Source organism: Microcaecilia unicolor, chromosome 2, assembly GCF_901765095.1.
Source record: "Microcaecilia unicolor chromosome 2, aMicUni1.1, whole genome shotgun sequence".
Taxonomy (NCBI): Eukaryota; Metazoa; Chordata; class Amphibia; order Gymnophiona; family Siphonopidae; genus Microcaecilia; species Microcaecilia unicolor.
Window position 1 is genome coordinate 595,579,322 of NC_044032.1, and position 25,290 is coordinate 595,604,611.

A 25,290-nucleotide genomic window follows, 5' to 3' on the forward strand; every position below is an offset into this window, starting at 1 on the left:
TAAAGTGGTGCGCATAATTTCTAATGCGTGGATCTCAGATGGTGGCATGGGCATGGGCGGATGGTGGATGTTCCTAGAAATTATGTGCTTTGTTATAGAATATGCTTAATCTGCACCTGTTAGGTGCCAACATTTACACCAGGTTTTAGTTGGCATAAATGGTCATGCCTAAATTTAGTCACAGGTCCAGGCACTATGTGTATTCTATAAACCATACTTAACATTAGACGCAATTTATAGAATAGCGCTAATCAAATTTTTTCATGCCGATTTTATTGGTGCCATATATAGAATCTAATCCTAAGAGGGCAATTTTATAACTTCTTCTGTGGTCAAAAAGTGGTAGCATACATTTCACTTTGAGGGTGCTGCCAGATTTTGGAAAGTACGTTTGCTTAGCATCCTTGTTAATGTATTGACATTATGCTTTTATATTGTTTTGTTTATTATTGTTATATCTGTCTTGTTGTGAATTGCCTAGAACTTAGATAGTAAGAGATACAAGAAAGAAAGAGAAAGAAAGAAAGAAAGAAAGAAAGAAAGAAAAATAATTTTTAAAGAAAAAAAAGAAGAAAAGCTAAATTATTAGCTTATTTTGACTTTCAGAATTATCCAGGTAAAGTGCTCTCATGCACATATACCTGTAACTTGTCTGAGTTAAATATACATGTCTACTTCTGAAGCTTCTAAAGCATGTACATATTTTCAAGCTTTGCCTCAACCCTGCCTCTTCCCAGCCCCCGGTAATATTTATCCTTATAACGAATAAATGAACATATAAACTTACTGCTAATTACATTTCTAAAGTACTTACCAGGCATATTCAGTGCTGCACGAACATAATAAAGACAATTTCATGCTCCACAGAGCTTACAATCTAGTCAAGATGATGCTACACTCATCTTTTTTAATCAGTGCTTTTTAACATATTTATAAGTGACCTGGAAATGGAAACAATGAGAGAGGTGATCAAATTTGCAGAAGACAAAAAACTAGTCAAAGCTGTAAATCACATGTGGATTGTGAGAAATGACATGAGGACCTTAAGAGACTGGGAGACTGTGCATTCAAACGGCAGATAAAATTGAATGTAGACAAGTACAAAGGGATGCACACTGGGAAGGATAACCTAAGCTACAGCTATACAATGCTAGGTTCACATTAGGAGTCACCATCCAGGAAAAAGATCCAGGTGTCATCATTGCCCATACACTGAAATCATCTGCTCAATGTGTGGCACTGAACAAAAATGCAAATAGAATGTTAGGGATTGCAAGGAAAGGAATATAGCGTGAAACAAAGAACACTATTATGCTTCTTTATTGCTCCATGGTGAGACTTCATCCTGAGTATTGAATGCAATTCTGTTCGCCACATCTGAAAAAAGATATAGTAGATTCAGAAGGTACGAAGAAGGGCAACCAAAATGATTAAGGACATTGAACCGCTATCATATAAGGAAAGGTTAAAAAACGTTACAGCTTTCAGTTTGGAAAAGAGACGGCAGAAGGGAGATTTGATAGAGATCTACAAAATCCTGTGTGGAATGAAACAGATAAATATGAATTGATTATTTACTCTTTCAAAAAGTACAAAAACTAACAGACATGCCATGACGTAACATAGTAATACTATCAAAACAAGCAGGAGAATATATTTTGTCACATAATACATAGTTACTCTCTGGAACTCGTAGCTGTTGCAAACATTACTGCAGAAGTCACTAACCTGCAGTAGCTCAGTACAATAGACTAATGACTCCTGCAAAAAGCTGTGGTAATTTTACTACCATTGTCTAAAGTGATAAATTTTAGTCAAGCCTGCTATCTTTGAAAAGGGCTGGGGCTGGGTCCAATCCCCTTCCCCCATTGTACCCCTAACCCACCAAATGCACCCCCATCCCAACAATGAGACTAACATCTCCCATCTTGATCCCTTGAACAAACCATCTACTCAAACAACCCCATCCCTTATCAGATATCTTTCATCCCCCCCTCCAGAATCTGGTAACAGCTTTTTTTTTCTCTACATGAACTATCTAGGAAGATGCTGGTTATGGTCCCAACAGTTAATGCAGAGGCTTTTTATTTACCACATGTTATTTATTTATTTATTTATTTATTTATTTATTTATTTTTAATGTGAAGCCAAACCCAAAACACACTTCACTAAATTTGTGAACAGTTATTTAGCAAATCAAAAAAATGGGAAGTAAAAAGCCTCAGAAATTGCAGGTTATCACTTCAAATAGTCCTGCTGTATCAATCATTGGCTAAAAAAAACAAACAAACACCTTCCACATAAAACCATGTATTGTTTTTGTATGTTTTTTCTTTTAAAGTTCATAATATTTTAAACAATCACATTCATAACATTTTTTAAACAGCTGCAATAGTCTCCCCGACATTGGTTACAGTTTCAGGGTGCCAAACCATTGCTTCAGGGGGAAACAACTTTCAATAGCTACAAAAATGGAAAAAATAGAAACCAATAGTATATTCAACAAAAACCTTTTCTTTGTAAAACACACAGTACATTTACTTCTCCTTGGTTTATCAATCAGTTAATGAACACTTTCAAAATGGTGGTTTGGTGTCCACAGATGCCATATTTAAACACCCTATTGGCCAATCATTGGTTGGAGAAGCACCCACATACCACAAAATGCTTGTTTGATTAGATGGGACAAATCAGAGGAATCAAAAACATTAGAAATTGATTCCATTCAATTTCTAAATTCAGTCCTTTAGGCTACTGTCAAGTTGAAAAATCCAGCATTTTCTTACAAGTTGCAACCAGCGGTCACCACCTCTCACATTGATGGGCACATGATCTATTGCAAAACAGCTCAAGTCATCAAAAGAATATGTCTGAGCAATGCAAGAGGCACTTTTTAAAACTCCTCTGGATTACACTACGATGTTCAATAAACCTTGTTTTAAGTTTTCTAGATGTTTGTCCAACATAGATTTTTGGAAAAGGCGGTTAGCTTAGCGGAGTTTAAAAAAAGGGTTGGACGGCTTCCTAAAGGAAAAGTCCATAGACCGTTATTAAATGGACTTGGGGAAAATCCACTATTTCTGGGATAAACAGTATAAAATGTTTTCTACATTTTTGGGATCTTGCCGGATATTTGTGACCTGGATTGGCCACTGTTGGAAACAGGATGCTGGGCTTGATGGACCTTTGCTCTTTCCCAGTATGGCAATACTTATGTACTTATGAAGGGAGTTATTCAAAACCTGAACTATCCCAGATTGCTTCCATATTAACAACTACAGGTCTCGGTTTTACTCCCTGCAATTGTCCAGAAGGAACCTCTGCTGCGGTATTTATCTCCAGGGAAGACAAAACTCTCTCCAATGAATTACTTCCTCCAGCCACCAAAGAGGAGGAAGCCATTAGTAGAATCCCCTCTTCAGCTTCAGCTACATTCCAGTTCTCTGACCCTGGTTGCTTGCCGCTACTGCTGGTAAAATCAGTTCTTAATTGCAGGGGTTCAAGTCTAAACAATGCCCCTTCTAAACTCTGCTCTGCAGAGCATATGGGACTTGCCCACAGCCCCAGCTATCTCTCTTTGGTTTGAGGGTAGCCTGAGCCAATCAGGGAGATGCATCACACTGAGGGGGTGAGTCTGGATCTTTCCTTTCCTTTCCCCCATACCAAGGTTCTTTAGCCTTCAAGATGCTGGGATCACACTCGCACACACCTCTTCCAGATGCCATCTTGACCCCTTTCTAGTGTATGATTTTATAATAATCTATTTCCAGATATAAAACATAATTTAGATGTGGAAAATGATTTAAAAATTACCATCTAAATGGGAAGCAGCCACATATGGAAAATGAGAACTGTGAATTTACATTAACAAAGACCTTTTTCTAGTTAAAATTGTATATTTCTAAGACTATGAACATTTAACCATCTTAATCCATTTGCATTCTGTTGAGATAAGTTATCAGGATTTGGTAATTGAATTTCTTTCTAATTTATATAGAGTTTGCCTGCAGGGGACACATTAACATCAGGCCCAAGATTACATAAACTTTAAAATGTTCTACAAAGAAAATCAAATAAAAAGAAAGCTGCAACAAACATTATGTACACGTACATCTGAATGAACAGAATTTTATGTTCTTCTCTTAGGGATTGAAAAGGTCATGCACAGGCCTTAGGTTTGTCATTTTACTAGGTTATGATAAAAAATTAGTTTTATGACAATGTTAAAATGTCTATAGAAAATAGGTGCATATGGTATATTTCATCATTCCTCTAATCATTTAAACTGAAAAAGGATACTCCATTGTGATTACAGTTTTAATTTAAATGTAGATTTTGACTTTTCAACCAAAGTACTGTCAAAAATATTTCCTCATCTAAAAAGTTCAAGCGCTCCAGTTAATGATTTGAATAAAGCGCAAATACCAAATAACTTAAAATGGAAGACAGTCAAAATTCCAGTGAAAGGTACAAACACTTCCTCACATGCATTATTTATAATCACTTGTCCTCCATATATATTTTACAATTTTCAATGTAAAAAAACCTTTTATAAAAGTCCATAAACCTTGAAAGATGAACAAAGTGCCTGTAAGGAGAACAGATGATGAAACTAGCAGAAAAGAAAAATGGGAGTAGTGATTCAATTGAGGGAAGCATATTTGAAAGAAATAGACATCTGGATGATTCTATCTAAAAAATTTACTTTTCTTAAGATTCATAAAACTTTCTGTACTGCGTATAGTTCTGGAGGCCATATGTTCAAAAAGATAAACAGGATTGGATCAGTCCACAAAGCAGCTACTAAAATGGTCTGTGGTCTTCATCATAAAATATACGGGGAACAGACTTAAAGTTCTTATTAAATATACTTTGGAAGAAAGATGGGATAAGGGAGATATGATACAGACATTTAAATGCTTTCATGGCATAAATAATAGGAGGTCGTACTCTTCAAATTAAAGAAGGCTCTGGAACAAGAAGTACATAAGTACATAAGTAGTGCCACACTGGGAAAAGACCAAGGGTCCATCGAGCCCAGCATCCTGTCCCCGACAGCGGCCAATCCAGGCCAAGGGCACCAGGTGAGCTTCCCAAACGTACAAACATTCTATACATGTTATTCCTGGAATTGTGGATTTTTCCCAAGTCCATTTAGTAGTGTTTATGGACTTGTTCTTTAGGAAACCGTCTAACCCCTTTTTAAACTCTGCTAAGCTAACCACCTTCACCACGTTCTCCGGCAATGAATTCCAGAGTTTAATTATGCATTGGGTGAAGAAAAAGTTTCTCCGATTTGTTTAAAATTTATTACACTGTAGTTTCATCGCATGCCCCCTAGTCCTAGTATTTTTGGAAAGCGTGAACAGACGCTTCACATCCACCTGTTCCACTTCACTCATTATTTTATATACCTCTATCATGTCTCCCGTCAGCTGTCTCTTCTCCAAGCTGAAAAGCCCTAGCCTCCTTAGTCTTTCTTCATAGGGAAGTCTTCCCATCCCCGCTATCTTTTTAGGATAAAGGTGAAATGGTATAGCTCAGGCGTAATCTAAGGAAATTCTTCTTTATGGAAAGGATAGTAGATGCATGGAATGGCTTCTCAATAGAGATGGAGAAGGTGAGTACAATGAGGGGCATTTTCAATTTTGGACATATTTCTGAAAAAGTCCAAAAACAAGTAGCGAATATAGCAAATTCCCTACGCAATAAATATAAAACACTAATGTAATTTCACCTAAATTAAAGTTAGTTATTCACCTAATAAAGCAACTTTGAAATGAAATCTGTTTTCAGATAATAGTGGGATACAAGAATGCATAAATAAATAAATACATACATAAATAAATAAATGTCTATCTGTTTATTTCGAAAATGGCCATTTGCTGGATGTTTCTGTGACCAATATGTCTATATTTACGGACCATTTTTGGGAAAAAAACAAGCCAGCATTCTTAGTAGACTGGTCACTCAGATATCGCAGCAGAGTGGTGAGGCACCCCAGGGGGCACTACCGTGGACTTCAAATAAAAGATCCCAGGTACACATCTCACTGTTACTCCTTTATATCGTACGGTGAGCCCTCCAAAACCCACCAAAAACCTACTGCATCCAACTGTACACCACTACAAAAGCCCTTATGGCTGCAAGTGTTACCTATATGTGGGTACAGTCAGTGTTTGGATGGTTCACACTTTCCACTACAAGTGTAACAGTGTGTGGGTCTGGGTTCCCTTCTCTACTGTGCACTGTACTGACCACTAGGCTACTCCAGGAACCTGCTTGCTGCTGTAATAGGCTTAGCTATAACATCTGAAGCTGTCATAGAGACTGATGTATACTGTTTTGTTCACATCTTTGGGGAGGTAGGAGGTGGTTAGTGACCACTGGAGGCGTAAAAGGGGTATGCCTTAATCCCTCCAGTGGTCATTTAGGTCATCTTTTTGTGACTTAGTCATGACTGAAACTGTTGCAGGAATTAATACATGAATTTGTGATGCTTCAGGAGTCAGACAGCACACACCAGAATGAGAGAAAAATCTTCTTTATTTGCCAGCAAACAAAGCAGGACATCAGTTCTAGCTCTCTTCTCTTCTCTTAGCTCTTTGTGTCTTTCTCTCAGCTCTCTGTGTCTTTCTCTCAGCTGCTTCTCTTCTTATGCTGTCTTCTCCTTCTTCTGTCTGTTCCTTCTGTCCTTCTCTTTCTTCTGAGCTCCTTCTGACGTAAACTGCTTCTGCTCCTACTTAAATAGGGTCCTAAGCCCTCCTCCTAGCCTAGCCCCCTTTACTCCCAATTGGTTAAGAAACTGATTGGCTACCTTGCCTCAACCAATCATTACTTTTGAAATATCAGTTACATAGGTTCCAGACATCCTAAACTGACCTCTGACCTGGGGCCCCTTAAGCCAGACATTTGGTCTCCAGTCTCTTACATTTCTCATTATGATTGATGTCTCATCTATAGCTTAAACTGGATTCCCTTAGAGACTAAGAGGCCCCATCTAACATTGGTTATTCTCATATTCCTAATCAGCTTCATACTACCTACTAACTAAACTCTGGCATTCATTAAAGAGGTCAAAAGTCAGTCTTACTTAATAGCATACATATCAGGCTATTACTTCCAGGAGGCCAGTCCTACACTTAGCTATAATTAATCAAGGAGAAGAGAGCTGACTAGTCCTGACCTTTTTCACCTATCAGCTCCATACACAGAACTAGCTAAGACCATAGTTAATTCAAAACACATGTTGATCTCCTCACTGCAGCCTTAAACAGCAGACAAAGGATCATTTTAAAAGTAACACAGAGTTGAACAAACATCCTACACAGAATTATTAATTTACACAGAATACAACATATTCTAAAGTAAGCATTCTTATAAGACATATTCTAAATATCAGGAATATCTAGAATTATTTAGAATCTAACTATTTCCTTATAACAAAATCTACATATCAAGAACTTCTGAAATAGTATTTCAGCCTTTTAAACTTCAGCATGTCTGGCTCATTCCTTTGTTCATTCATAATAGTTTACAGCTGTGCCAGCATTTAGCAATCCATCCCTCACAAGGGTCTTTCTTTTCTGACCCAGCCCGGCAAGACTTTCAAATAATATGAACCATCTGGCATACCTTCACTTCAGTTGCAAAGTAAAAAGTTAGAATTCTAACTTCAAGCTTTTAACAGAATTAACCCTTCATATGATTTCTTATATATATAATTATGCCATGGCTGCCTCATTCCCCCCTTTGAGACTAAAATCAGCTTATGCAGAGATAAGTCTCACAACTCAAACTCTGGAGATTATAGTGATCCTAATTAGGAATAGACTTGTGAATCACCATTACCCTACTTGTTAAGGTCCGACGGCATACTGCCGAAGCACATGAGGCCAGGAAACAAAACAAAAACCCTGCTAAAACTAAGACTATTAGGGAAATGAACAAGGGACGTATCCAGGAGGTCAATGACCACCACCAGGAGGTAAGGTCTAATCCTCCTCGGTAATCTTCCACATTAAGGCTGGCCAACTGTAGGACTTTATCCATGGCATGCCTAACTACATGCGTCCTATTTATGACAATAGTACAGCACTCTGAAGAATTTAACACTGTGCAGAGACCACCCTGGGCTGCAAAGAGATAGTCAAGACCCATACGGTTATATCTAGAAACTATACTTAATTCATTAATTTGATCCTGCAATGCATTGACTACCACGTTCAGCTCATGAACTAAAACATGGAGTAGGGATTGAAGTCTCCGGGTAGCCATACCTAGTTCAGTAATACCCGCTACCGGGCCTCCAATTGGAATCCAGGCCGTGGCAGAAAGGGCTACAAGTCTCTTTTTAGTCAGAGGATAAGTAGAATTAATATACTGGAGGGCTAATTCAATCGCCTCATCCTCTGTGGCAACGGAGGAGGGTAAGGACAAAGCCTCTCGCTTAGAGCGGTGCGGGGATAGTGGCTTAAGAGGAATAACTTTAGGAAAATAATTCAAGGTTACCAATACACAAAAATCATATGTGGAGGGAAGAATCATGTGGAGGACATTATCACAGAGCCAGTAATGACCAAGGAGAGGGCGACGAAAGTTCCCAATAAATGTAGGCACAGGATGGAGATTAGGATGCCCATAATGCGAGCCCCTATCCCAGGGGGAACGAAGAAGAAATGGAGACTTTGTACACCATAGGTGCCAATCCCCAATTGTAACAGACCGCTCATATGATGCAACCCCTTCATACCCCGGGGACTTATGAAAGTAGAAAATAGGATGGGACACTATAGTCTTCTCAGTAGTATAGTTAGGAGCCAGATAATCACCTTGGTCATAATCTACAGGTATGGTAGTAGGGCACATAGGAGTACCTGGAGAAACTACCCACACAGGTTCCTCCTTCTCTGGGAGAACATTAGTATAGTTACAGGGAATGGGAAGAACAGTTGAGATGCTTCTTGTTAAACAAAACACTCCAGAAGCTGGATAGGGAGACGTAAAAACTGGCCTTAGAGAAGAGTCAGAGGGAGAAGTAGCATTATAAAAGGACCACCAAGTATAATCCTGGCTCCAAGGGCCTGAACTCGAAAAGTAGGGAGGTATAAGAGCTGGGAGTTGCACAGGGACAGGAACAGCTGGGACATCTGTAGTATAAGGAGAAAATCGGGAACACACAATACAAGGGGAAGTAATCTTTGCCTGGCTAATTAGTTCCTGGACTGAGTGTAACCAAAGGTTGGAGCGAGTTGGGGTATTAGGAACAAGGAGGCAAGGAGTAGAAAACAACAAAAGCATCCAAACTACTAACATTTTCTTTCTTCCTAATCTAAAACAAATACAGCAAACTAATTAAGCAATAATATTTCAACAGTCTGTGCTAATCACAGATTACTCTAATATAGTGTTCTCAGTCTTTGAGTTCTTATACCAGTTGGGATAGACCCTCAACTGACAAGGATCAAGCTCTCAAATTCCAGGAAAGCCAGAATCCGGCAAGAAAGAGTCTCAGTATGAAGCCGAAGTTCAGCCGCTCCTGCAGTATGCAGTTGACCCTTCTTTTCAGCTAGTAGATTCTTTGGTTCGGGTCAGGCGCAACTTCAATGGCTCCGCTGGATCTCTTTCTGCTCTCCACTGTCTAGGCTCCGTCTGATCCGTGCTGGGCTCAGTCTGGTCAGCAGACTTAATTCGAGACCAATGGACCCATGGAGTTATCCCTGCGACCTTCACAGCTGCAGGGGTAGAAAGCAAAACAGTAAAAGGTCCTTTCCATCGGGGCCCCAAAGGCTGGAGCTTCCAGTCTTTCACCCAAACTCTATCCCCTGGCAGGAAGGAATGTACCTGAGCCTGGAAGGGGACAGGGTTTATTTCTCTCACATAAGACTGAAGCTCAGAAATTATCTTCCCCAAGAGGGCTACCTGCTCCTGCACCTGGGCAGACCCTAAAATCCCTATGTCTCCCTTAATTCCCTGTAAAATGGCTGGGGGCTTCCCATACACAATTTCAAAGGGAGAGAGGGCTGTTCCTTTAGTTGGGGTGCATCGGAGGCGGAAGAGGGCTAGTGGCAATGCCTGTGGCCATTTCAATTGGGTTTCCTGACAAATCTTTGCTAGGCTATTTTTCAAGGTTCTATTTGCTCGCTCAACCTGCCCTGAACTCTGGGGACGATAGGCACAATGCAATTTCCAGGTAATGCGCAATGCGCGGGACAGGGCCTGAAGTGTAGCTTCAACAAAGGCGGGACCATTATCTGAACCTATGGCAAGGGGCAGTCCATACCTGGGGATGACATCCCTAAGGAGAGCTCGAGCTACTTCTGTGGCTTTCTCAGTGACTGTAGGATATGCTTCCACCCACCCAGAAAAGGTACAGACCATGACTAAGAGGTATCGGAACCTACCACTCCTGGGCATTTCTGTGAAGTCTATAACTAGGGACTCAAAGGGTGTTAGTCCTCTAGACTGAACTCCTGGTGGAATACGGGGTCCCTGACGGGCATTATTCTGGGCACAGAGAGTACATCGGGCAGAGGCAGTGGCAACCAGACTATCCAATCCTTCCAGCACCACTACTCGACTGAGTAGGCGGGCTAGTGCTGTTTTCCCTAAGTGTGATAGGTCATGAGCTTGAGACACTACAGGCCAAGCTAGGTGGCGTGGCACCAGAACTCTGGTATCAGGGAGATGTAACCAGCCATCAGGTCTCCTTACTGCACCTTCTTCTTGAGCCCATTTCTCTTCCATTTGGGTATACATAGGTGTCCATTCTTGCAGTCGAATTTGGAACAGGGGGGTCACAGTACTTGCTGGGGGTCCTCGAGCAGCTTCCTTGGCCACCCGATCAGCATGGCGGTTCCCTCGGGCCACTGGAGTATCTATTCTTTGGTGTCCCCTGCAATGAATAACAGCTACCTTCTTAGGGGCCCACACAGCCTCTAGCAGCTGAAGTATTTCAGGTCCATACTTAACAGGTTGGCCTGCAGCATTTATAAGTCCCTTTTCCTTATACAAAGCTCCATGAGCATGTAGGGTTGTGAAAGCATACTTAGAATCAGTATAAATGTTGGTCACCAGTCCTGCTGCTAGCTCCAGAGCTCGTATGAGGGCCACAAGTTCTGCTTTCTGGGCTGAAGTTCCTTGGGGCAGGGCTCTTGCTTCTATCACCTTGTCCTCTGTCACCACAGCATAGCCTGCCAATCGCTTGGAGTTCTCCACATAACTGCTTCCATCTGTGAAATAAATTACATCTGGGTCCCTCCACGGAACATCTTTAAGATCTGGTCGACTGGAGTACACTTCATCCATAGTTTGGATACAGTCATGATCTGGTGGTCCCTCAGATGCTGGCAAAAGAGTGGCGGGATTAAATGTAGCCACTGTTTCCAGGTGTATCCGTGGATTCTCACACAAACTAGCTTGGTACTTAACCATACGGTTATTTGTAAACCAGTGGTTGCCCTTATACTCCATGAGGGTGAGAACTGCGTGGGGGACTTTAACAACCAGTTCTTGCCCCAAGGTCAACTTATCAGCTTCCTGGACCAGTAAGGCTGTTGCTGCAATGGCCCTCATGCAGGCTGGCCATCCTTTAGCCACTCCATCCAGCTGTTTAGACAGGTATGCAACAGGCCTCTGCCAGGATCCCATCATCTGGGTCAGCACACCCAGAGCAACCCCCTGTCGCTCGTGGACATACAATGAGAAAGGTTTCTCCACATCAGGAAGGCCTAACGCAGGGGCTTGGAGTAGGGCTTTCTTTATGGCAATAAAGGATTGTTGAGCAGTAGGTCCCCATTCAAATGGTTCCTTTTCACCCCCCTTTGTGGCTTGGTAAAGGGGTTTCGCCATCAATGCAAAATTTGGAATCCAAATTCTGCAGAATCCGGCTGCTCCCAGAAATTCCCTAACTTCTCTTCTGGACTTGGGTTGGGGAATTGCAGCTACCGCTTGCTTCCTACTAGCATCCAGTCTCCGACTTCCCTGGGAAATGCAAAAACCCAGATACTTCACTTCTGACTGACAGAGTTGGGCCTTTGAGCGTGAGACCTTATAGCCTGCATCCAAGAGTAGCTCCAGCAATTCTCTGGTAGCCTCAAAACACTCTTCCTGGGTCACTGCTGCAATCAGGAGGTCATCTACATACTGGAGTAAAACTCGCCTGGAAGGCTCAGATTTAAAAGTCTTAAGGTCTTGCCCTAGGGCTGTCCCAAAAATAGTGGGGGAATTCTTGAACCCCTGTGGCAGGCGGGTCCATGTATACTGAAGCTTCCTTCCTGTTACTGGGTTTTCCCATTGAAAGGCAAAAAGCAATTGACTGGCGGGGGCCACCCGAATACAAAAGAAGGCATCTTTTAGGTCTAGTGTCGTGAAATGGGTAGCTCCAGAAGGTATCAATCCTAGCAGGACATATGGATTAGGCACTACAGGGTGTAATGAGATAGTGGATTTGTTGACCACTCGTAAGTCTTGGACTGGCCGGTAGTCCTCAGTCCCTGGCTTCTGAACTGGCAATAGTGGCGTATTCCATGGAGACTGGCAAGGTCGAATAATTCCATGGGATAACAGACGATTCAAATGTGCTTGAATCCCTTCCAGAGCCTTTCTGGGAATTGGGTATTGATGAAGATGGATTGGCCGGGCACTTGGAAGTAAATCTACATGTACAGGAGGAATATTTCGGGCCAACCCTGGGGGATTATCTTCTGCCCATACCCCACTGACCTGAAAGCTGTCTGCCAGGGGTAGGTCAACTTGGCCATGTGACTGATGCAGCCGCCATTCTTCTTCAAGAGGGCAGCAGAAACTCAATATACCCTTAGGGCTGGATGTCGGAGGCCGAAAGGAGACTGAAGTCTGGCCATCAGAGTCAAAAGAAATTTGGGCCCTAAGCTTGGACAGCAGGTCTCGACCTAACAAAGGGATTGGACAGTCTGGCATATACAGGAATTCATGAGTGACTATGTGTGAGCCTAATTGGCATCTACGGGTTGTCAGGAAGGGCCTCCGGTTCTGCACCCCCGTGGCTCCCACCACTCGGACAGTTTTTCCAGACACAGGCGCTAATCGCTCCGTCACAACAGAATGTTCAGCTCCTGTATCAATCATGAATGGAATTGAGCGGCTCCCTATAGTTAGCTTGACCATAGGTTCCTGGGAGCCCAGTTTATAGGAACCTGGTCTGTCCTATTCGTCCCATTCTGCCATCTCGGCTATCCCGATGATGTCAGATTCAGGAGGCTCATATCTTCCCTCTCGAACTCGGCCTCGGCTTCCTCGATCTCCTGGTCCCCTTCTCAGTCCCTGGCGCCTCTGGGGGCATTCATCTTTCCAGTGACCTCTTTCCTTACAATAGGCACACTGATCCCTCTCCAATCTTGGTCTGGGATTCTCCCCCCTTGGCCGGGATTGATTGAAGGAATCTCGGGCCCTGGCTGGTGGTCCGGGGTCCCACTTTGGCTTCCCATTAGCTAGAGGTCGACCTCGGTTAAGGGTGGAATTAGTAATGGCTGCCGCTAAAAGGTCGGCCTTCTTCTGCATCTTCCGGTCAGCCTCTCGGCGCACCTCCTGATCCCTATTAATGAAAACCTTGGTTGCGATCTCAATTAGCTGGGTGGTATTCATCCCTGCGAATCCCTCCTGACGCTGCAACTTCTTCCGGATATCTGGCATACTCTGGGCCACCAATGCGCTATTCACCATTCTCTGGTTTTCTTGGGCTTCAGGGTCAAATGGGGTGTATGTTCTGTAGGCTTCAATTAGTCGCTCTAGAAAGGCCCCAGGGGATTCAGTTGCCCCTTGGAGAATTTCAGAGACCTTTGCCAGATTAATGGGCCTCTTTATGCCTTTCCTCATACCTTCCAGTAAGTCCCGGCAATAGCCAGACAACAGTTCATAGTGCTGCCCATCATTTGGATCCCAATCTGGAGCTGCGCGAGGAAACCGAGCTCTAACCCACCCCTCTAGGTCCGGTGTCCTCTCGGGAGCACGCTCTCGCGTGATGGCCTCAGCATTTTGCAAAATCTTCCGCCTCTCCTCAGTTGTGAAGAGGGTCAAGAGAAGTTGTTGACAATCAGTCCAGGTTGGGTTATGGGTGGCCATAATGCTAGTCACTAGGTCCACCACTGCCTGAGGCTTTTCAGTATAAGAGGGGTAATGCGTCTTCCAATTCAGGAGATCGGTGGTTGTGAAGGGTACATACTGGTAGGCCTGTGCCTGTATAACCTGACCCTGATTATTAGGATCCGGTCGAGTGGTAGTTACCTGACGAAGTGGCAGAACTCTCGAGGAAGTGGGAATGGAACCTGAGGTAGAGCTAGGAGCTACCCTCCTATCATGCTCAAAGGTGATTGCAGCAGGTCTAACCCATTCAGTGGAGGTGTGTTGAACCCCTGAGGGATGGGGAGGGGTACTCATAGACTGAGAGGTGGTCACAGGTGAGTCAGTCCATTGAAAGGGATGCCGGGCCCCTAATGAGTGGGTAGGGGTACTAGAGGGAGAGGCTGGGCTGTCAGGAGTTGAGGAGTCAGGGAGTGGAGCCCAAAGTGGGTCTTCGGAGGTTAACAGGGGAGGATGTGGCACAGAAGGGTAGAGGCCAGGTGAAAAGTCCAACCTAGGGTGTGGCAGGTTTGGCACAGGAGGGGAAGAACTATCCGGAGAAGCCTGTGCTGGAGAGGCTTGGGCTGGGCGGCGTGGATCTCTAGGGGTGGCACGGAACCCCAACAATGGGCCATAAGGTGGTGGCTCAAGATCTGAGGGGTCATCAGAGAGTATGGGTTTCTCAGACAGGGTAGGGGCGGAAGCCACCGATTGGGTGGTAGGCTTCCTAGGGCTCTTTCCCTCTTCTAGTTTAGATTTTCTAATCTTTCTTTGAACACGGCCTAACATAAATTTTACTGGGGATCCCATATAAGTTTTCAACCAGGAGGGAGGGTCAGTCACAAGGCTGTCCCAGGAATCTATATAAGGGAGTTGTTCAGAATATTCTGGTTCTCTTACAACTATGCTGTAGACCTTCCGGATTACTTCAATATCTAAGCTGCCACTAGGGGGCCACCCCACTCCCATAGATGGCCACTCAACTTCACACAAGGTTCTTAAAATACCTGAGCTTAAAGTCTGTCCATAGTCATTAATTAAAAAGCCTTTTTTGAAATTTCTAAGCATACAATCTAGGGGGGTAACAATTTGTCTAGATGATGTCCCACCCATAATGCTTACAATTACAACACACAAAAGGGAGGGAGTTTTTTTTGAAAGTGCAGTAAGGGGTCTGCACTCTCGAGACACTAGGTAGACAGACAGCAATCGCTTCCTTCCGTTGCTGACCAATTGAACTCGCGTTAATTGGAAATGCAGCTATAAGAAGTCCGCACTCAGTTAGCATTCACGCATCACACATTCCATACAGAAAATCCCACCCAACAATTTCAGATTTCTCAAATACAGATAAGCTCAAGCGTTTTCGCTTCTAGTCCCCGCGACTAGAAGGTACTAGGGCCTTTGCTGAGAATTGATCAGATTCTCCTTCCTCAATTTTCTTGAGGGGCTGGTTTACAATTTCCTAGCTAGGATTACAATACAAAATACAGAATACATACCCGGCGAATGTTCTCCAGTCAGTTGGGTGCTGGGATTAATGCAGGATTCATCCCACCGCTGCCACCAAGAATTGTTGCAGGAATTAATACATGAATTTGTGATGCTTCAGGAGTCAGACAGCACACACCAGAATGAGAGAAAAATCTTCTTTATTTGCCAGCAAACAAAGCAGGACATCAGTTCTAGCTCTCTTCTCTTCTCTTAGCTCTTTGTGTCTTTCTCTCAGCTCTCTGTGTCTTTCTCTCAGCTGCTTCTCTTCTTATGCTGTCTTCTCCTTCTTCTGTCTGTTCCTTCTGTCCTTCTCTTTCTTCTGAGCTCCTTCTGACGTAAACTGCTTCTGCTCCTACTTAAATAGGGTCCTAAGCCCTCCTCCTAGCCTAGCCCCCTTTACTCCCAATTGGTTAAGAACTGATTGGCTACCTTGCCTCAACCAATCATTACTTTTGAAATATCAGTTACATAGGTTCCAGACATCCTAAACTGACCTCTGACCTGGGGCCCCTTAAGCCAGACATTTGGTCTCCAGTCTCTTACATTTCTCATTATGATTGATGTCTCATCTATAGCTTAAACTGGATTCCCTTAGAGACTAAGAGGCCCCATCTAACATTGGTTATTCTCATATTCCTAATCAGCTTCATACTACCTACTAACTAAACTCTGGCATTCATTAAAGAGGTCAAAAGTCAGTCTTACTTAATAGCATACATATCAGGCTATTACTTCCAGGAGGCCAGTCCTACACTTAGCTATAATTAATCAAGGAGAAGAGAGCTGACTAGTCCTGACCTTTTTCACCTATCAGCTCCATACACAGAACTAGCTAAGACCATAGTTAATTCAAAACACATGTTGATCTCCTCACTGCAGCCTTAAACAGCAGACAAAGGATCATTTTAAAAGTAACACAGAGTTGAACAAACATCCTACACAGAATTATTAATTTACACAGAATACAACATATTCTAAAGTAAGCATTCTTATAAGACATATTCTAAATATCAGGAATATCTAGAATTATTTAGAATCTAACTATTTCCTTATAACAAAATCTACATATCAAGAACTTCTGAAATAGTATTTCAGCCTTTTAAACTTCAGCATGTCTGGCTCATTCCTTTGTTCATTCATAATAGTTTACAGCTGTGCCAGCATTTAGCAATCCATCCCTCACAAGGGTCTTTCTTTTCTGACCCAGCCCGGCAAGACTTTCAAATAATATGAACCATCTGGCATACCTTCACTTCAGTTGCAAAGTAAAAAGTTAGAATTCTAACTTCAAGCTTTTAACAGAATTAACCCTTCATATGATTTCTTATATATATAATTATGCCATGGCTGCCTCAAAACAGGTGTAGACCAAAACATCTAACTTTAAGCCCTGGATGTTTTTGCTTTGTTCTGTTATCGCAGAAAAATGTCCATGTTTTGGGAATGCTGAAATCCCACCACCAACTTTCCCCCTTGTGACTTGGATATGTTGCATGGTCTTCATCTGCCATCATCTCCTATGTTTCTACTCCCTTCAAGCACCCCATAGTGCCAGCCAAGGGATCAGTTTTAGATCCCTTACCTAATCTCATATACCCTTTGTTAAAACCATTTGCAGCTACAGTGACTTCTTGATGCATTGCTACTATCCTGGTTCCCTTGAGGCTTTTGGCCCCAGAAACAAAAACAAAATGATAACAATAAAAACAAAAATAAAACCCAAAAATCAAACAAACACAATTATCCTCTCCCCCCCCCCCCCCCCCCCCCTGAAAAACAAACAACAACCCAACCTCTTTTCTTAACTTGGCTGGTTTGTTCTGCTTTTCCCTTTTTAGTGCACTGGGCTGTTCATCTCAACTTTATGACTGCTTTGCTCTTCAGTTGAGCAGGGGAATTGTGCAAAATGTGGCTGTTCCCATGTTGGAATGAGCAGCACCAAAACTGCTTAGGAGTGGAGGAGTAGCCTAATAGGGCAGTGATCTGAAAATGAGGCAAACTGGGTTCAATTCCCACTACAGCTCCTTTTGACTCTGTGCAAGCTACTTAACCCTCTATTGTCCCAGGTGCAAATTATGTACCTGTATACAATATGTAAAGTGCCTTGATAGTAACTACAGGAAGGCAGTGTATCAAATTTCCTTCTATTTGGGAGTTAAGAGGCCAGGCATGACCCTGCCCATTGGCAGTTCTACTCCATTTCCATGAGGAAGGCAGAACTGATTTACTTGCTAGCTGCACTTCTGTTTCCTTGGGGCCAGAAAAATGATGGTGGAATGATCTGTCAAAAATGTATCCCTAAGTAACAGATCCATAAAGGCTTCAATCAAGTGTGTAGAAATCAAGGCAAGGGCTGAAGCTTGGAAACTGACATTTTTGTTCTCAAGTTGTAAACATGTACTTATTTACCTCCTTTTTATGTCTGTTATTAGCAGACTCCTTACCCTCTTGGTCCCTGAAGATCAGAAAGGAAGGACATAACAGAGCAGGAGCTTTATTAGGGAGTAGAGCAGCTATTTTCTGTTCTAGATGCTTCAGCTCACCACCTTCCCTTCTCTGCCCTGCAGGCTGCCTAGAAAGGAGAGGATGAAGCAGAACACCCTTGCTGCTCTAGCTATGCAGTCAAAAGAAATGGCAGAACTCATGAATAATCAGGGGCATCTTTTTGCCCCTAACTGGTCCTCCCTGTTGGGGAGGTTATAAAGGTCAAGGGTCCCTGCCCACACCTTTGATTCTGCATATCAACCCAAGCTGTGCGGGCCCCTAGGGATTGAATTGCCTCCCTAATCCTGAAACCTCAATAGGTTGTGGGAGTGGACCCTGACATGTTTTGAGATGATGTCAAGCAAGGCCTTACAGTGGGGGAAATAAGTATTTGATCCCTTGCTGATTTTGTAAGTGTGCCCACTGACAAAGACATGAGCAGCCCATAATTGAAGGGTAGGTTATTGGTAACAGTGAGAGATAGCACATCACAAATTAAATCCGGAAAATCACATTGTGGAAAGTATATGAATTTATTTGCATTCTGCAGAGGGAAATAAGTATTTGATCCCTCTGGCAAACAAGACCTAATACTTGGTGGCAAAACCCTTGTTGGCAAGCACAGCGGTCAGACGTCTTCTGTAGTTGATGATGAGGTTTGCACACATGTCAGGAGGAATTTTGGTCCACTCCTCTTTGCAGATTATCTCTAAATCATTAAGAGTTCTGGGCTGTCGCTTGGCAACTCGCAGCTTCAGCTCCCTCCATAAGTTTTCAATGGGATTAAGGTCTGGTGACTGGCTAGGCCACTCCATAACCCTAATGTGCTTCTTCCTGAGCCACTCCTTTGTTGCCTTGGCTGTATGTTTTGGGTCATTGTCGTGCTGGAAGACCCAGCCACGACCCATTTTAAGACCCTGGCGGAGGGAAGGAGGTTGTCACTCAGAATTGTACGGTACATGGCCCCATCCATTCTCCCATTGATGCGGTGAAGTAGTCCTGTGCCCTTAGCAGAGAAACACCCCCAAAACATAACATTTCCACCTCCATGCTTGACAGTGGGGACGGTGTTCTTTGGGTCATAGGCAGCATTTCTCTTCCTCCAAACACGGCGAGTTGAGTTCATGCCAAAGAGCTCAATTTTTGTCTCATCTGACCACAGCACCTTCTCCCAATCACTCTCGGCATCATCCAGGTGTTCACTGGCAAACTTCAGACGGGCCGTCACATGTGCCTTCCGGAGCAGGGGGACCTTGCGGGCACTGCAGGATTGCAATCCGTTATGTCGTAATGTGTTACCAATGGTTTTCGTGGTGACAGTGGTCGCAGCTGCCTTGAGATCATTGACAAGTTCCCCCCTTGTAGTTGTAGGCTGATTTCTAACCTTTCTCATGATCAAGGATACCCCACGAGGTGAGATTTTGCATGGAGCCCCAGATCTTTGTCGATTGACAGTCATTTTGTACTTCTTCCATTTTCTTACTATGGCACCAACAGTTGTCTCCTTCTCGCCCAGCGTCTTACTGATGGTTTTGTAGCCCATTCCAGCCTTGTGCAGGTGTATGATCTTGTCCCTGACATCCTTAGACAGCTCCTTGCTCTTGGCCATTTTGTAGAGGTTAGAGTCTGACTGATTCACTGAGTCTGTGGACAGGTGTCTTTCATACAGGTGACCATTGCCGACAGCTGTCTGTCATGCAGGTAACGAGTTGATTTGGAGCATCTACCTGGTCTGTAGGGGCCAGATCTCTTACTGGTTGGTGGGGGATCAAATACTTATTTCCCTCTGCAGAATGCAAATAAATTCATATACTTTCCACAATGTGATTTTCCGGATTTAATTTGTGATGTGCTATCTCTCACTGTTACCAATAACCTACCCTTCAATTATGGGCTGCTCATGTCTTTGTCAGTGGGCACACTTACAAAATCAGCAAGGGATCAAATACTTATTTCCCCCACTGTATATATGTTGCTGCAGCATATACAGTGCTTTACACATTGACTTGATGTTCTTTGGAGTGAGAGGCAGTCTCTGGTGGAGGGTTATTTATTTGGAGCTAATCCTTAAAGACATTGGAGGCATAAACTTTTGCAATGGCAATGGCAATGGCAATGGCAACAAGGATGATGGTGGTGGGACTGGTAGTTGGGAAGCGGGGATAGTGCTGGGCAAACTTATATGGTCTGTGCCAGAGCCGGTGGTGGGAGGCGGGGCTGGTGGTTGGGAGGCGGAGATAGTGCTGGGCAGACTTATACGGTCCGTGCCAGAGCTGGTGGTGGGAGGTGGGACTGGTAGTTGGGAGGCGGAGATAGTGCTGGGCAGACTTATACGGTCTGTGCCAGAGCTGGTGGTGGGAGGCGGGGCTGGTGGTTGGGAGGCGGGGATAGTGCTGGCCAGACTTATACGGTGTGTGCCCTGAAGAGCACAGGTACAAATAAAAAGTAGCACATATGAATTTATCTTGTTGGGCAGACTGGATGGACCGTGCAGGTCTTTTTCTGCTGTCATCTACTATGTTACTATGTTTTATCTCCCAGTTTTATCTGCCAGTTCAGTTTTACTTTTTGCAAACACAACGGTATTTCTTAGTTGTCATGCAATTACCTGAAGGGTAGCAACAGAATAAATCCATCATAGCATATAATAATGTTGCCAAACCTAACCACAATGTGTCATAGCTGACTGCTAATACTATGCCAACAAAGAGGTGGAGAAAAAAGCCTCAGACTTAAGTGACAGCAGTGTAAAAAAACCAAGTCCAACCGTTGTCGTAAGTGCAATCACAGGCATAAAAAAAACCTCCAACCTTATAATCTCGAATAGTGTAAGCAGAACAACAATTCAGTACACATTGAACATGCAGTTCAAAAGTGGAATTGACAGTCATTTATCTCCAATTGTCTGAAAAGACACTTATCTGACAAAGTCCGCTATTATAGAAGTGATGTTCAAATTCATGCATACTGTTAGAAAGCTGCAATTAGGGGCGTGGCAAGATGGCATCCTAGCTGTTCTCGCAACAATCTTCTGAATGCTGGCGATTCTTCGATGTATTTTTTTCTCTCCTAAAACTACTATGCCACATATTAAAAGAAAAGGGATGTCAAGGGGGCAACCGCCGTTAGCCCTAACCCAGCAAACACTTGATCGGTTTGTGAGAAGCTTACCTCCCGAATTAGGATCGGTGAGCCCCGAGCTGAGTGACGTCAAAGGAGCAACGCCAACTCTGGGGCTGGATACTACTCTTTTGCCGCCTGTGCTGAATCCGCCTCCTTGCCCTGCTGCTACCAGAGTGGAGATAGTGGACCAAACTCAGACCGATGAGTCTGGGAGTTTGTGCTTGCTTGGCGGTGTCTCTCCTGGTTATGCAGAGGAGCATATTCTGATTCGTATGTCTGGAATAAAATATGTCTTTTTTGAGCCAAACCACCTAAGGACATTTCTGGAGTAAAAAAAAACCATCTTGCTGAATGATGAATATTATCAGCATTAAGAAATAGGGATAAAGATCAGGATTAAGCCACTTTTGATTATATTCAATGTTTCTCCATAGTTACAGTCTCCTAAATTGTACTTATATGATACTACCCCCCCTCTCCCCAGTATAGTGGTCTAAGGAAGAGTAAAAAAAAATTATATTTCCTTGTATTGGAAAAGCTTTCTTTTTTTATTCCTTTAAATAATTTCTCTGTATTGCCTTTTTGTATAATTGAAATTAAATATAATAATAAATAAATTAATTAATTAAAAAAAAAGAAAGCTGCAATTAATCCCAACAAAGATCTTCATTTCGCCAGCCCCCACGGCTGCTTCAGGGGAGCAAAATAATCTCCAACAAAATGGCACCCAGACAAAAAGATGTTGAAGACTACACTTCCACTAAAGCATTTCTAGTTTTAAAGGACAACATAATACAATTAGAGATCCAAAATTCAAAGAAACTGCGAACCACTCAATCTCAGAGTTTAATCCTTTTGGCCAAACTGCATCTAAAAAATAAATCCACCTCTGTTCAGTCTGATGTAATTTACTACAAACTCAATCACTGCACATTTCAAATCAAAAAATGCAAGCAGGTACTCCACACAGTGTTTAACAAATTGTTCTTCTCTGTCATGTTCAAGATTATGTTCAATCAACCTTGTCTTCAGTTGCCAAGATATTTGCTCCAATACAACAATTTACAGGGACATATCAACAGATAAATAACATTACGAGAAACATAAGTGGTATAACTCTTAAGGTATACAGCATGCCTATGAGAGATAGGTATACAGTATTGCCTTCCATCATAACCACAAATGCAGCACACTGGCCACACTTCCAATGGCCTATTCCATCTTCTCTATTCTCTGTCCACACATCTGAGCAGCATAGAAGATCTTTCAAATTACATGTTCTGCTATAAGATATTAAGGTCCACTTTTGCCAAACAGCAGTAAAAGGGGACCTGTGGTGGCATCAGTGCAGCAAAAGACTTCTTTTAAATAAGGAAATGGCCGTGCGGAAAGTTAAAAACTTGACAAATGGTAAGTTAAACACTTGCCACACGGCCAGTTCCTGAGGGAGTCCTTACTGCCCAGCGCAGCTCCCAGCTCACAAGGTAGAAGCTGGGAGCTGCGCTGGGCATTTTCAGACTTGGTTTGATTGGTAACTGAGGTTACCTGTGCCCTGCACTTAACATCTCTTAATATCTTCCTGATAAACTATTGACTCCTTTATTCTATTTCACCCCCTTTTTTATTCTATCCTATTAACACAAAAACAAAAAAAAAACTGTCCTTTCACATGCAGAGGGTCTGACCTCTGTACGTTCCTTATCTGTCTCTATCCTATTGCCTATATTGCACTGTGATTTTAAATTTTTATGCTGCTATTGTCTTAAAGGGATTTTAGAGAATTGTGTTTTGAATATCTGTGCTAGTGATTTCATCTTTTTATGCTGGAATTGTCTTAAAGATGTTTTCATTGTAACTGTGTTTTAACCTGTGCCAAGTGTATTCTTCTTTTTTACCATGTATGTCTGCACATGGTATATATATATATATATATATATATATATATACCATGATCTGTTCCATGTATGTTACGTTCCATGTATGTTACCATATATTTATGCACCTTAACGCAATAACATTGTAATTCTGTTACCCGGAAATGGCAACCGCCATTACGGCAAATGTAAGCCACATTGAGCCTGTAAATTGGTGGGAAAATGTGGGATACAAATGCTACAAATAAATAAATAAATATCTGTGCAATTGATTTCATCTTTTTATGCTGGAATTGTCTTAAAGGTATTTTCATTGTAACTGTGTTTTAACCTGTGCCAAGTGTTTTAAACCTAATCTGGTTACATTGAATCTGGTGTCTGTTTTCATTTGAATTGCGTGTTGAATCTACACTGCCAGAGACTTAATTCAATCAATTTTGGTTATATAGCATCTGGTGACTCATAGCTCTGGAGGAGGGGCAATTTTGTTTTGAGCTGGGTAGTAGAACCTAAGTTTACCTTGTGAGCTGGGAGCTGCGCTGGGCATTTTCAGACTTGGTTTGATTGGTAACTGCTGGCTTTGTAACAATTGTCTTGTTTTGAACTATGACAGGACTGTGGCCTCATGGATCACTGGCCACCGTTCTGTTCCTGCCTTGGTGCCTGGGATTGCTAATTATGCTGTAATACTAGTTCCTAGTTTTTAATAGCTTGGGATTATCATTGACCAGGAACTCTCTTTCAAACCTCAGGTAGTCAATTTATTGAAGACATGTTTCTTTTTCCTTTGGTAGTTCTGTGCTGTTCATTTTACCTGGATGTTTTTCCTCAAAAAAACTGTTCTCTATTCTCTAATTACTACCTGCCTAAATTGTTGTAGAACAATTTACTCAAGCCTACCTAATAATCAATCTGAAGGCTCTAAACTTTACAGAAAACAACAATAAGAATCCTTTCCTGTGCAAACTGCTTTAATCGTGTTACCTCGCTTTTTCTCTATATCCAGTTTAAAATTCTGGTCCTGATGCACTGAGTTTTACATTCAGGTGTCCCTTTCTACTTCGCTTCCATTATTGTACCCTATGCTCCATTGAGACTATTAAGATCTCTAAATGATTGCCATTTACAAATATCATCTATTCGTGTGCAAGGTTAGACAACCATGAGGAAATATGCTTTATATTACACCTCACCTTCCTTGTGGAACTCTCTTCCTGTCAATACTTGACTGGAATTATCCTATCTCAACTTTAGAACAACTTGAAGAGGTATTTATTCCTTAAGGCCTATGGTGACCATACCATTATCAATCATGTGACCCCCCATCTGTGTATATTTGTGTTTTTCTTTTGTTAAATACTTTTAGGCTCTTAGTGTGAGAGTCTTCTTTCTTATTTTACTTGGCATTCTCTTCCCATCTTGATTTTAATTTTAAACCAATTTGCAATGCCTGCAGGAAAAGCAGCATATAAAGATAAATAAACCACAAACCATAATGCTTTAGGAGAAGGTCATTGTTCAGATTTTGCCAGAAAACTCCAACAGCTAAAATCTAAAGATGACCACCACCTCATAGATTTATACCTCCCAAATTATGCATTCAAGTCAGTTAAATAAAAAATATCTATATCTATATACAGTGGTGGAAATAAGTATTTGATCCCTTGCTGATTTTGTAAGTTTGCCCACTGACAAAGACATGAGCAGCCCATAATTGAAGGGTAGGTTATTGGTAACAGTGAGAGATAGCACATCACAAATTAAATCCGGAAAATCACATTGTGGAAAGTATATGAATTTATTTGCATTCTGCAGAGGGAAATAAGTATTTAATCCCTCTGGCAAACAAGACCTAATACTTGGTGGCAAAACCCTTGTTGGCAAGCACAGCGGTCAGACGTCTTCTGTAGTTGATGATGAGGTTTGCACACATGTCAGGAGGAATTTTGGTCCACTCCTCTTTGCAGATCATCTCTAAATCATTAAGAGTTCTGGGCTGTCGCTTGGCAACTCGCAGCTTCAGCTCCCTCCATAAGTTTTCAATGGGATTAAGGTCTGGTGACTGGCTAGGCCACTCCATGACCCTAATGTGCTTCTTCCTGAGCCACTCCTTTGTTGCCTTGGCTGTATGTTTTGGGTCATTGTCGTGCTGGAAGACCCAGCCACGACCCATTTTTAAGGCACTGGCGGAGGGAAGGAGGTTGTCACTCAGAATTGT